We start from the raw sequence: 14,722 nt of genomic DNA on the forward strand, positions 1-14,722 counted from the left end.
ATTTTTACAGAGTTTTGCTTACTCAGAAGCTTCAATTTTGACCAATGTCAGGCACAGAAATGACTTTAAACACATTTATTTTAGTTGAAAAAGTAATAATTCACATCCAACATTAATTTACAGCCAAAAAATTCAATGTTAAAATTTCATCGAAATTGACCATTTTGGGAACGTTCGACAGCTCCGCGGTCATCGTTTTTAGGCAGAAAATTGATTTTTTTGGACTGTACCTAAAATGATTCAAAATGTCAATTAGATCGTGCCTCATGTTGAATAACCACTTTTTAAACCCTCACAGGGACCAAAATTGCCATTTTTACAGAGTTTTGCTTACTCAAAAGCTTCAATTTTGACCAATTTCAGGCACAGAAATGACTTTAAACACATTTTTTTTAGTTGATAAAGTAATAATTCACATCCAACAGCAATTCACAGCCAAAAGATTAAATGTTAAAATTTCATCAAAATTGACCATTTTGGGAACGTTCGACAGCTCCGCGGTCATCGTTTTTCGGAAGAAAATTGAATTTTTGGACTGTACCTACAATGAATCACAATGTCAATTGGATCGTGCCTCATGTTGAATAACCACTTTTTAAACCCTCACAGGGACCAAAATTGCCATTTTTACAGAGTTTTGCTTACTCAGAAGCTTCAATTTTGACCAATTTCAGGCACAGAAATGACTTTAAACACATTTATTTTAGTTGAAAAAGTAATAATTCACATCCAACATTAATTTACAGCCAAAAGATTCAATGTTAAAATTTCATCGAAATTGACCATTTTGGGAACGTTCGACAGCTCCGCGGTCATCGCTTTTCGGGAGAAAATTGATTTTTTGGACTGTACCTGAAATGATTCAAAATGTCAATTGGATCGTGCCTCATGTTGAATAACCACTTTTTAAACTCTCACAGTGACCAAAATTGCCATTTTTACAGAGTTTTGCTTACTCAGAAGCTTCAATTTTGGCCAATTTCAGGCACAGAAATGACTTTAAACACATTTATTTTAGTTGAAAAAGTAATAATTCACATCCAACATTCATTTACAGCCAAAAGATTTAATGTTAAAATTTCATCGAAATTGACCATTTTGGGAACGTTCGACAGCTCCGCGGTAATCGTTTTTCGGCAGAAAATTGATTTTTTGGACTGTACCTAAAATAATTCAAAATGTCAATTGGATCGTGCCTCATGTTGAATATCCACTTTTTAAACCCTCACAGGGAACAAAATTGCCATTTTCACAGAGTTTTGCTTACTCAGAAGCTTTAATTTTGACCCATCCCAGGCACAGAAATGACTTTAAACACATTTATTTTAGTTGAAAAATTGATAATTCACATCCAACCGCAATTTACAGCCAAAAGATTAAATGTTAAAATTTCATCGAAATTGACCATTTTGGGAACGTTCGACAGCTCCGCGGTCATCGTTTTTCGGCAGACAATTGATTTTTTGGGCTGTACCTACAATGATTCAAAATGTCAATTGGATCGTGAATCATGTTCAATAACCACTTTTTAAACCCTCACAGGGACCAAAATTGCCATTTTTACAGAGTTTTGCTTACTCAGAAGCTTCAATTTTGACCAATTTCAGGCACAGAAATGACTTTAAACACATTTATTTTAGTTGAAAAAGTAATAATTCACATCCAACATTAATTTACAGCCAAAAGATTCAATGTTAAAATTTCATCGAAATTGACCATTTTGGGAACGTTCAACAGCTCCGCGGTAATCGTTTTTCGGCAGAAAATTGATTTTTTTGGACTGTACCTAAAATGATTCAAAATGTCAATTGGATCGTGCCTCATGTTGAATAACCACTTTTTAAACTCTCACAGTGACCAAAATTGCCATTTTTACAGAGTTTTGCTTACTCAGAAGCTTCAATTTTGACCAATTTCAGGCACAGAAATGACTTTAATCACATTTATTGTAGTTGAAAAAGTAATAATTCATATCCAACATTAATTTACAGCCAGAAGATTAAATGTTAAAATTTCATCGAAATTGACCTTTTTGGGAACGTTCAACAGCTCCGCGGTAATCGTTTTTCGGCAGAAAATTGATCTTTTGGACTGTACCTAAAATGATTCAAAATGTCGATTGGATCGTGCCTCATGTTGAATAACCACTTTTTAAACTCTCACGTGACTAAAATTGCCATTTTTTCAGAGTTTTGCTTACTCAGAAGGTTCAATTTTGACCAATTTCAGGCACAGAAATGACTTTAAACACATTTATTTTAGTTGAAAAAGTAATAATTCACATCCAACATTAATTTACAGCCAAAAGATTCAATGTTAAAATTTCATCGAAATTGACCATTTTGGGAACGTTCGACAGCTCCGTGGTAATCGTTTTTCGGCAGAAAATTTATTTTATGGACTGTACCTAAAATGATTCAAAATGTCAATTGGATCGTGCCTCATGTTGAATAAGCACTTTTTAAACCCTCACAGTGACCAAAATTGCCATTTTTACTGAGTTTTGCTTACTCAAAAGCTTTAATTTTGACCAATTTCACGCACAGAAATTACTTTAAACACATTTATTTTAGTTGAAAAAGTAATAATTCACATCCAACATGAATTTACAGCCAAAAGATTCAATGTTAAAATTTCATCAAAATTGACCATTTTGGGAACGTTCGACAGCTCCGCGGTAATCGTTTTTCGGCAGAAAATTTATTTTTTGGACTGTACCTAAAATGATTCAAAATGTCAATTGGATCGTGCCTCATGTTGAATGACACTTTTTAAACTCTCACAGTGACCAAAATTGCCATTTTTACAGAGTTTTGCTTACTCAGAAGCTTTAATTTTGACCAATTTCACACCCAGAAATGACTTTAAAGACATTTTTTTTAGTTGATGAAGTAATAATTCACATCCAACAGCAATTTACAGCCAGAAGATTAAATGTTAAAATTTCATCGAAATTGACCATTTTGGGAACGTTCGACAGCTCCGCGGTCATCGTTTTTCGGAAGAAAATTGAATTTTTGGACTGTACCTACAATGATTCACAATGTTAATTGGATCGTGCCTCATGTTGAATAACCACTTTTTAAACTCTCACAGGGACCAAAATTGCCATTTTTACAGAGTTTTGCTTACTCAGAAGATTCAATTTTGGCCAATTTCAGGCACAGAAATGACTTTAAACACATTTATTTTAGTTGAAAAAGTAATAATTCACATCCAACATTAATTTACAGCCAAAAAATTCAATGTTAAAATTTCATCGAAATTGACCATTTTGGGAACGTTCGACAGCTCCGCGGTAATCGTTTTTCGGCAGAAAATTGATTTTTTGGACTGTACCTAAAATGATTCAAAATGTCAATTGGATCTTGCCTCATGTTGAATGACACTTTTTAAACTCTCACAGTGACCAAAATTGCCATTTTTACAGAGTTTTGCTTACTCAGAAGCTTCAATTTTGACCAATTTCAGGCACAGAAATGACTTTAAACACATTTATTGTAGTTGAAAAAGTAATAATTCACATCCAACATTAATTTACAGCCAAAAGATTCAATGTTAAAATTTCATCGAAATTTACCATTTTGGGAACGTTCGACAGCTCTGCGGTCATCGTTTTTCGGCAGAAAATTAATTTTTTGGACTGTACCTAAAATGATTCAAAATGTCAATTGGATCGTGCCTCATGTTGAATATCCACTTTTTAAACCCTCACAGGGAACAAAATTGCCATTTTTACAGAGTTTTGCTTACTCAGAAGCTTTAATTTTGACCCATCCCAGGCACAGAAATGACTTTAAACACATTTATTTTAGTTGAAAAATTGATAATTCACATCCAACCGCAATTTACAGCCAAAAGATTAAATGTTAAAATTTCATCGAAATTGACCATTTTGGGAACGTTCGACAGCTCCGCGGTCATCGTTTTTCGGCAGACAATTGATTTTTTGGGCTGTACCTACAATGATTCAAAATGTCAATTGGATCGTGAATCATGTTCAATAACCACTTTTTAAACCCTCACAGGGACCAAAATTGCCATTTTTACAGAGTTTTGCTTACTCAGAAGCTTCAATTTTGACCAATTTCAGGCACAGAAATGACTTTAAACACATTTATTTTAGTTGAAAAAGTAATAATTTACATCCAACATTAATTTACAGCCAAAAGATTCAATGTTAAAATTTCATCGAAATTGACCATTTTGGGAACGTTCAACAGCTCCGCGGTAATCGTTTTTCGGCAGAAAATTGATTTTTTTGGACTGTACCTAAAATGATTCAAAATGTCAATTGGATCGTGCCTCATGTTGAATAACCACTTTTTAAACTCTCACAGTGACCAAAATTGCCATTTTTACAGAGTTTTGCTTACTCAGAAGCTTCAATTTTGACCAATTTCAGGCACAGAAATGACTTTAATCACATTTATTGTAGTTGAAAAAGTAATAATTCATATCCAACATTAATTTACAGCCAGAAGATTAAATGTTAAAATTTCATCGAAATTGACCTTTTTGGGAACGTTCAACAGCTCCGCGGTAATCGTTTTTCGGCAGAAAATTGATCTTTTGGACTGTACCTAAAATGATTCAAAATGTCGATTGGATCGTGCCTCATGTTGAATAACCACTTTTTAAACTCTCACGTGACCAAAATTGCCATTTTTTCAGAGTTTTGCTTACTTAGAAGGTTCAATTTTGACCAATTTCAGGCACAGAAATGACTTTAAACACATTTATTTTAGTTGAAAAAGTAATAATTCACATCCAACATTAATTTACAGCCAAAAGATTCAATGTTAAAATTTCATCGAAATTGACCATTTTGGGAACGTTCGACAGCTCCGTGGTAATCGTTTTTCGGCAGAAAATTTATTTTATGGACTGTACCTAAAATGATTCAAAATGTCAATTGGATTGTGCCTCATGTTGAATAACCACTTTTTAAACCCTCACAGTGACCAAAATTGCCATTTTTACTGAGTTTTGCTTACTCAAAAGCTTTAATTTTGACCAATTTCACGCACAGAAATTACTTTAAACACATTTATTTTAGTTGAAAAAGTAATAATTCACATCCAACATGAATTTACAGCCAAAAGATTCAATGTTAAAATTTCATCAAAATTGACCATTTTGGGAACGTTCGACAGCTCCGCGGTAATCGTTTTTCGGCAGAAAATTTATTTTTTGGACTGTACCTAAAATGATTCAAAATGTCAATTGGATCGTGCCTCATGTTGAATGACACTTTTTAAACTCTCACAGTGACCAAAATTGCCATTTTTACAGAGTTTTGCTTACTCAGAAGCTTTAATTTTGAGCAATTTCACACCCAGAAATGACTTTAAAGACATTTTTTTTAGTTGATAAAGTAATAATTCACATCCAACAGCAATTTACAGCCAGAAGATTAAATGTTAAAATTTCATCGAAATTGACCATTTTGGGAACGTTCGACAGCTCCGCGGTCATCGTTTTTCGGAAGAAAATTGAATTTTTGGACTGTACCTACAATGATTCACAATGTTAATTGGATCGTGCCTCATGTTGAATAACCACTTTTTAAACTCTCACAGGGACCAAAATTGCCATTTTTACAGAGTTTTGCTTACTCAGAAGATTCAATTTTGACCAATTTCAGGCACAGAAATGACTTTAAACACATTTATTTTAGTTGAAAAAGTAATAATTCACATCCAACATTAATTTATAGCCAAAAGATTCAATGTTAAAATTTCATCGAAATTGACCATTTTGGGAACGTTCGACAGCTCCGCGGTCATCGCTTTTCGGGAGAAAATTGATTTTTTGGACTGTACCTGAAATGATTCAAAATGTCAATTGGATTGTGCCTCACGTTGAATAACCACTTTTTAAACCCTCACAGGGACCAAAATTGCCATTTTTACAGAGTTTTGCTTACTCAGAAGCTTCAATTTTGACCAATGTCAGGCACAGAAATGACTTTAAACACATTTATTTTAGTTGAAAAAGTAATAATTCACATCCAACATTAATTTACAGCCAAAAAATTCAATGTTAAAATTTCATCGAAATTGACCATTTTGGGAACGTTCGACAGCTCCACGGTAATCGTTTTTCGGCAGAAAATTGATTTTTTGGACTGTACCTAAAATGATTCAAAATGTCAATTGGATCTTGCCTCATGTTGAATGACACTTTTTAAACTCTCACAGTGACCAAAATTGCCATTTTTACAGAGTTTTGCTTACTCAGAAGCTTCAATTTTGACCAATTTCAGGCACAGAAATGACTTTAAACACATTTATTGTAGTTGAAAAAGTAATAATTCACATCCAACATTAATTTACAGCCAAAAGATTCAATGTTAAAATTTCATCGAAATTTACCATTTTGGGAACGTTCGACAGCTCTGCGGTCATCGTTTTTCGGCAGAAAATTAATTTTTTGGACTGTACCTAAAATGATTCAAAATGTCAATTGGATCGTGAATCATGTTCAATAACCACTTTTTAAACCCTCACAGGGACCAAAATTGCCATTTTTACAGAGTTTTGCTTACTCAGAAGCTTCAATTTTGACCAATTTCAGGCACAAAAATGACTTCACATTTATTTTAGTTGAAAAAGTAATAATTCACATCCAACATTAATTTACAGCCAAAAGATTCAATTTTAAAATTTCATCGAAATTGACCATTTTGGGAACGTTTAACAGCTCCGCGGTAATCGTTTTTCGGCAGAAAATAGATTTTTTGGACTGTACCTAAAATGATTAAAAATGTCAATTGGATCGTGCCTCATGTTAAATAACCACTTTTTAAACTCTCACAGTGACCAAAATTGCCATTTTTACAGAGTTTTGCTTACTCAGAAGCTTCAATTTTGACCAATTTCAGGCACAGAAATGACTTTAATCACATTTATTGTAGTTGAAAAAGTAATAATTCATATCCAACATTAATTTACAGCCAGAAGATTAAATGTTAAAATTTCATCGAAATTGACCTTTTTGGGAACGTTCAACAGCTCCACGGTAATCGTTTTTCGGCAGAAAATTGATCTTTTGGACTGTACCTAAAATGATTCAAAATGTCGATTGGATCGTGCCTCATGTTGAATAACCACTTTTTAAACTCTCACGTGACCAAAATTGCCATTTTTTCAGAGTTTTGCTTACTCAGAAGGTTCAATTTTGACCAATTTCAGGCACAGAAATGACTTTAAACACATTTATTTTAGTTGAAAAAGTAATAATTCACATCCAACATTAATTTACAGCCAAAAGATTCAATGTTAAAATTTCATCGAAATTGACCATTTTGGGAACGTTCGACAGCTCCGTGGTAATCGTTTTTCGTCAGAAAATTTATTTTATGGACTGTACCTAAAATGATTCAAAATGTCAATTGGATCGTGCCTCATGTTGAATAACCACTTTTTAAACCCTCACAGTGACCAAAATTGCCATTTTTACTGAGTTGTGCTTACTCAAAAGCTTTAATTTTGACCAATTTCACGCACAGAAATTACTTTAAACACATTTATTTTAGTTGAAAAAGTAATAATTCACATCCAACATGAATTTACAGCCAAAAGATTCAATGTTAAAATTTCATCAAAATTGACCATTTTGGGAACGTTCGACAGCTCCGCGGTAATCGTTTTTCGGCAGAAAATTTATTTTTTGGACTGTACCTAAAATGATTCAAAATGTCAATTGGATCGTGCCTCATGTTGAATGACACTTTTTAAACTCTCACAGTGACCAAAATTGCCATTTTTACAGAGTTTTGCTTACTCAGAAGCTTTAATTTTGACCAATTTCACACCCAGAAATGACTTTAAAGACATTTTTTTTAGTTGATAAAGTAATAATTCACATCCAACAGCAATTTACAGCCAGAAGATTAAATGGTAAAATTTCATCGAAATTGACCATTTTGGGAACGTTCGACAGCTCCGCGGTCATCGTTTTTCGGAAGAAAATTGAATTTTTGGACTGTACCTACAATGATTCACAATGTTAATTGGATCGTGCCTCATGTTGAATAACCACTTTTTAAACTCTCACAGGGACCAAAATTGCCATTTTTACAGAGTTTTGCTTACTCGGAAGCTTCAATTTTGACCAATTTCAGGCACAGAAATGACTTTAAACACATTTATTTTAGTTGAAAAAGTAATAATTCACATCCAACATTAATTTACAGCCAAAAGATTCAATGTTAAAATTTCATCGAAATTGACCATTTTGGGAACGTTCGACAGCTCCGCGGTCATCGCTTTTCGGGAGAAAATTGATTTTTTGGACTGTACCTGAAATGATTCAAAATGTCAATTGGATTGTGCCTCACGTTGAATAACCACTTTTTAAACCCTCACAGGGACCAAAATTGCCATTTTTACAGAGTTTTGCTTACTCAGAAGCTTCAATTTTGACCAATGTCAGGCACAGAAATGACTTTAAACACATTTATTGTAGTTGAAAAAGTAATAATTCATATCCAACATTAATTTACAGCCAGAAGATTAAATGTTAAAATTTCATCGAAATTGACCTTTTTGGGAACGTTCAACAGCTCCACGGTAATCGTTTTTCGGCAGAAAATTGATCTTTTGGACTGTACCTAAAATGATTCAAAATGTCGATTGGATCGTGCCTCATGTTGAATAACCACTTTTTAAACTCTCACGTGACCAAAATTGCCATTTTTTCAGAGTTTTGCTTACTCAGAAGGTTCAATTTTGACCAATTTCAGGCACAGAAATGACTTTAAACACATTTATTTTAGTTGAAAAAGTAATAATTCACATCCAACATTAATTTACAGCCAAAAGATTCAATGTTAAAATTTCATCGAAATTGACCATTTTGGGAACGTTCGACAGCTCCGTGGTAATCGTTTTTCGTCAGAAAATTTATTTTATGGACTGTACCTGAAATGATTCAAAATGTCAATTGGATCGTGCCTCATGTTGAATAACCACTTTTTAAACCCTCACAGTGACCAAAATTGCCATTTTTACTGAGTTTTGCTTACTCAAAAGCTTTAATTTTGACCAATTTTACGCACAGAAATTACTTTAAACACATTTATTTTAGTTGAAAAAGTAATAATTCACATCCAACATGAATTTACAGCCAAAAGATTCAATGTTAAAATTTCATCAAAATTGACCATTTTGGGAACGTTCGACAGCTCCGCGGTAATCGTTTTTCGGCAGAAAATTTATTTTTTGGACTGTACCTAAAATGATTCAAAATGTCAATTGGATCGTGCCTCATGTTGAATGACACTTTTTAAACTCTCACAGTGACCTAAATTGCCATTTTTACAGAGTTTTGCTTATTCAGAAGCTTTAATTTTGACCAATTTCACACCCAGAAATGACTTTAAAGACATTTTTTTTAGTTGATAAAGTAATAATTCACATCCAACAGCAATTTACAGCCAGAAGATTAAATGGTAAAATTTCATCGAAATTGACCATTTTGGGAACGTTCGACAGCTCCGCGGTCATCGTTTTTCGGAAGAAAATTGAATTTTTGGACTGTACCTACAATGATTCACAATGTTAATTGGATCGTGCCTCATGTTGAATAACCACTTTTTAAACTCTCACAGGGACCAAAATTGCCATTTTTACAGAGTTTTGCTTACTCAGAAGCTTCAATTTTGACCAATTTCAGGCACAGAAATGACTTTAAACACATTTATTTTAGTTGAAAAAGTAATAATTCACATCCAACATTAATTTACAGCCAAAAGATTCAATGTTAAAATTTAATCGAAATTGACCATTTTGGGAACGTTCGACAGCTCCGCGGTCATCGCTTTTCGGGAGAAAATTGATTTTTTGGACTGTACCTGAAATGATTCAAAATGTCAATTGGATTGTGCCTCACGTTGAATAACCACTTTTTAAACCCTCACAGGGACCAAAATTGCCATTTTTACAGAGTTTTGCTTACTCAGAAGCTTCAATTTTGACCAATGTCAGGCACAGAAATGACTTTAAACACATTTATTTTAGTTGAAAAAGTAATAATTCACATCCAACATTAATTTACAGCCAAAAGATTCAATGTTAAAATTTCATCGAAATTGACCATTTTGGGAACGTTCGACAGCTCCGCGGTAATCGTTTTTCGGCAGAAAATTGATTTTTTGGACTGTACCTAAAATGATTCAAAATGTCAATTGGATCTTGCCTCATGTTGAATGACACTTTTTAAACTCTCACAGTGACCAAAATTGCCATTTTTACAGAGTTTTGCTTACTCAGAAGCTTCAATTTTGACCAATTAGAGGCACAGAAATGACTTTAAACACATTTATTGTAGTTGAAAAAGTAGTAATTCACATCCAACATTAATTTACAGCCAAAAGATTCAATGTTAAAATTTCATCGAAATTTACCATTTTGGGAACGTTCGACAGCTCTGCGGTCATCGTTTTTCGGCAGAAAATTAATTTTTTGGACTGTACCTAAAATGATTCAAAATGTCAATTGGATCGTGAATCATGTTCAATAACCACTTTTTAAACCCTCACAGGGACCAAAATTGCCATTTTTACAGAGTTTTGCTTACTCAGAAGCTTCAATTTTGACCAATTTCAGGCACAAAAATGACTTCACATTTATTTTAGTTGAAAAAGTAATAATTCACATCCAACATTAATTTACAGCCAAAAGATTCAATTTTAAAATTTCATCGAAATTGACCATTTTGGGAACGTTCAACAGCTCCGCGGTAATCGTTTTTCGGCAGAAAATAGATTTTTTGGACTGTACCTAAAATGATTAAAAATGTCAATTGGATCGTGCCTCATGTTAAATAACCACTTTTTAAACTCTCACAGTGACCAAAATTGCCATTTTTACAGAGTTTTGCTTACTCAGAAGCTTCAATTTTGACCAATTTCAGGCACAGAAATGACTTTAAACACATTTATTGTAGTTGAAAAAGTAATAATTCACATCCAACATTAATTTACAGCCAAAAGATTCAAGGTTAAAATTTCATCGAAATTGACCATTTTGGGAACGTTCGACAGCTCTGCGGTCATCGTTTTTCGGCAGAAAATTAATTTTTTGGACTGTACCTAAAATGATTCAAAATGTCAATTGGATCATGCCTCATGTTGAATATCCACTTTTTAAATCCTCACAGGGAACAAAATTGCCATTTTTACAGAGTTTTGCTTACTCAGAAGCTTCAATTTTGACCAATTTCAGGCACAGAAATGACTTTAAAAACATTTATTTTAGTTGAAAAAGTAATAATTCACATCCAACATTAATTTACAGCCAAAAGATTCAATGTTAAAATTTCATAGAAATTGACCATTTTGGGAACGTTCGACAGCTCCGCGGTCATCGTTTTTCGGAAGAAAATTGATTTTTTGGGCTGTACCTACAATGATTCAAAATGTCAATTGGATCGTGAATCATGTTGAATAACCACTTTTTAAACCCTCACAGGGACCAAAATTGCCATTTTTACAGAGTTTTGCTTACTCAGAAGCTTCAATTTTGACCAATTTCAGGCACAGAAATGACTTTAAAAACATTTATTTTAGTTGAAAAAGTAATAATTCACATCCAACATTAATTTACAGCCAAAAGATTCAATGTTAAAATTTCATAGAAATTGACCATTTTGGGAACGTTCGACAGCACCGCGGTCATCGTTTTTCGGCAGAAAATTGATTTTTTGGACTGTACCTAAAATGATTCAAAATGTCAATTGGATCGTGCCTCATGTTGAATAACCACTTTTTAAACTCTCACAGTGACTAAAATTGCCATTTTTACAGAGTTTTGCTTACTCAGAAGCTTCAATTTTGACCAATTTCAGGCACAGAAATGACTTTAAACACATTTATTTTAGTTGAAAAAGTAATAATTCACATCCAACATTAATTTACAGCCAAAAGATTCAATGTTAAAATTTCATCGAAATTGACCATTTTGGGAACATTCGAAAGCTCTGCGGTCATCGTTTTTCGGCAGAAAATTAAATGTTTTGGACTGTACCTACAATGATTCAAAATGTCAATTGGATCGTGCCTCATGTTGAATAACCACTTTTTAAACTCTCACAGTGACCAAAATTGCCATTTTTACAGAGTTTTGCTTACTCAGAAGCTTCAATTTTGACCAATGTCAGGCACAGAAATGACTTTAAACACATTTATTTTAGTTGAAAAAGTAATAATTCACATCCAACATTAATTTACAGCCAAAAGATTCAATGTTAAAATTTCATCGAAATTGACCATTTTGGGAACGTTCGACAGCTCCGCGGTCATCGTTTTTAGGCAGAAAATTGATTTTTTTGGACTGTACCTAAAATGATTCAAAATGTCAATTAGATCGTGCCTCATGTTGAATAACCACTTTTTAAACCCTCACAGGGACCAAAATTGCCATTTTTACAGAGTTTTGCTTACTCAGAAGGTTCAATTTTGACCAATTTCAGGCACAGAAATGACTTTAAACACATTTATTTTAGTTGAAAAAGTAATAATTCACATCCAACATTAATTTACAGCCAAAAGATTCAATGTTAAAATTTCATCGAAATTGACCATTTTGGGAACGTTCGACAGCTCCGTGGTAATCGTTTTTCGTCAGAAAATTTATTTTATGGACTGTACCTAAAATGATTCAAAATGTCAATTGGATCGTGCCTCATGTTGAATAACCACTTTTTAAACCCTCACAGTGACCAAAATTGCCATTTTTACTGAGTTTTGCTTACTCAAAAGCTTTAATTTTGACCAATTTCACGCACAGAAATTACTTTAAACACATTTATTTTAGTTGAAAAAGTAATAATTCACATCCAACATGAATTTACAGCCAAAAGATTCAATGTTAAAATTTCATCAAAATTGACCATTTTGGGAACGTTCGACAGCTCCGCGGTAATCGTTTTTCGGCAGAAAATTTATTTTTTGGACTGTACCTAAAATGATTCAAAATGTCAATTGGATCGTGCCTCATGTTGAATGACACTTTTTAAACTCTCACAGTGACCTAAATTGCCATTTTTACAGAGTTTTGCTTACTCAGAAGCTTTAATTTTGACCAATTTCACACCCAGAAATGACTTTAAAGACATTTTTTTTAGTTGATAAAGTAATAATTCACATCCAACAGCAATTTACAGCCAGAAGATTAAATGGTAAAATTTCATCGAAATTGACCATTTTGGGAACGTTCGACAGCTCCGCGGTCATCGTTTTTCGGAAGAAAATTGAATTTTTGGACTGTACCTACAATGATTCACAATGTTAATTGGATCGTGCCTCATGTTGAATAACCACTTTTTAAACTCTCACAGGGACCAAAATTGCCATTTTTACAGAGTTTTGCTTACTCAGAAGCTTCAATTTTGACCAATTTCAGGCACAGAAATGACTTTAAACACATTTATTTTAGTTGAAAAAGTAATAATTCACATCCAACATTAATTTACAGCCAAAAGATTCAATGTTAAAATTTAATCGAAATTGACCATTTTGGTAACGTTCGACAGCTCCGCGGTCATCGTTTTTCGGCAGAAAATAGATTTTTTGGACTGTACCTAAAATGATTAAAAATGTCAATTGGATCGTGCCTCATGTTAAATAACCACTTTTTAAACTCTCACAGTGACCAAAATTGCCATTTTTACAGAGTTTTGCTTACTCAGAAGCTTCAATTTTGACCAATTTCAGGCACAGAAATGACTTTAAACACATTTATTGTAGTTGAAAAAGTAATAATTCACATCCAACATTAATTTACAGCCAAAAGATTCAAGGTTAAAATTTCATCGAAATTGACCATTTTGGGAACGTTCGACAGCTCTGCGGTCATCGTTTTTCGGCAGAAAATTAATTTTTTGGACTGTACCTAAAATGATTCAAAATGTCAATTGGATCATGCCTCATGTTGAATATCCACTTTTTAAATCCTCACAGGGAACAAAATTGCCATTTTTACAGAGTTTTGCTTACTCAGAAGCTTCAATTTTGACCAATTTCAGGCACAGAAATGACTTTAAAAACATTTATTTTAGTTGAAAAAGTAATAATTCACATCCAACATTAATTTACAGCCAAAAGATTCAATGTTAAAATTTCATAGAAATTGACCATTTTGGGAACGTTCGACAGCTCCGCGGTCATCGTTTTTCGGAAGAAAATTGATTTTTTGGGCTGTACCTACAATGATTCAAAATGTCAATTGGATCGTGAATCATGTTGAATAACCACTTTTTAAACCCTCACAGGGACCAAAATTGCCATTTTTACAGAGTTTTGCTTACTCAGAAGCTTCAATTTTGACCAATTTCAGGCACAGAAATGACTTTAAAAACATTTATTTTAGTTGAAAAAGTAATAATTCACATCCAACATTAATTTACAGCCAAAAGATTCAATGTTAAAATTTCATAGAAATTGACCATTTTGGGAACGTTCGACAGCACCGCGGTCATCGTTTTTCGGCAGAAAATTGATTTTTTGGACTGTACCTAAAATGATTCAAAATGTCAATTGGATCGTGCCTCATGTTGAATAACCACTTTTTAAACTCTCACAGTGACTAAAATTGCCATTTTTACAGAGTTTTGCTTACTCAGAAGCTTCAATTTTGACCAATTTCAGGCACAGAAATGACTTTAAACACATTTATTTTAGTTGAAAAAGTAATAATTCACATCCAACATTAATTTA

Source organism: Lissotriton helveticus, chromosome 9 (genome assembly GCF_964261635.1).
Source record: "Lissotriton helveticus chromosome 9, aLisHel1.1, whole genome shotgun sequence".
Lineage (NCBI taxonomy): Eukaryota > Metazoa > Chordata > Amphibia > Caudata > Salamandridae > Lissotriton > Lissotriton helveticus.